We start from the raw sequence: 307 nt of genomic DNA on the forward strand, positions 1-307 counted from the left end.
ATCCGTGAATCCGTGATCCGATCCGTAAAGAGTGCGAATCGGATCCGCAATTTTCGGATCGAATGCAGACATTTACCGCGGATTTGTGAATACGATCCGATCCATGAGTACCTCTACATTTGATAAAGAATTAAAAAAATAAAAAATAAATTGAACAAGAAGTCTAATTCTTATCTTAGCTTCTTCACTTTCCCACGCGACACAACATGATACAGGACACAAATTTAAAATTTTTATAAGATAAGGAGATGCGGTATAAATATAAAATATGAAGTATTCTTTAGATAAATTGTAATGATATTTTGAT

This window comes from Arachis ipaensis, chromosome B04 (genome assembly GCF_000816755.2).
Source record: "Arachis ipaensis cultivar K30076 chromosome B04, Araip1.1, whole genome shotgun sequence".
Taxonomy (NCBI): Eukaryota; Viridiplantae; Streptophyta; class Magnoliopsida; order Fabales; family Fabaceae; genus Arachis; species Arachis ipaensis.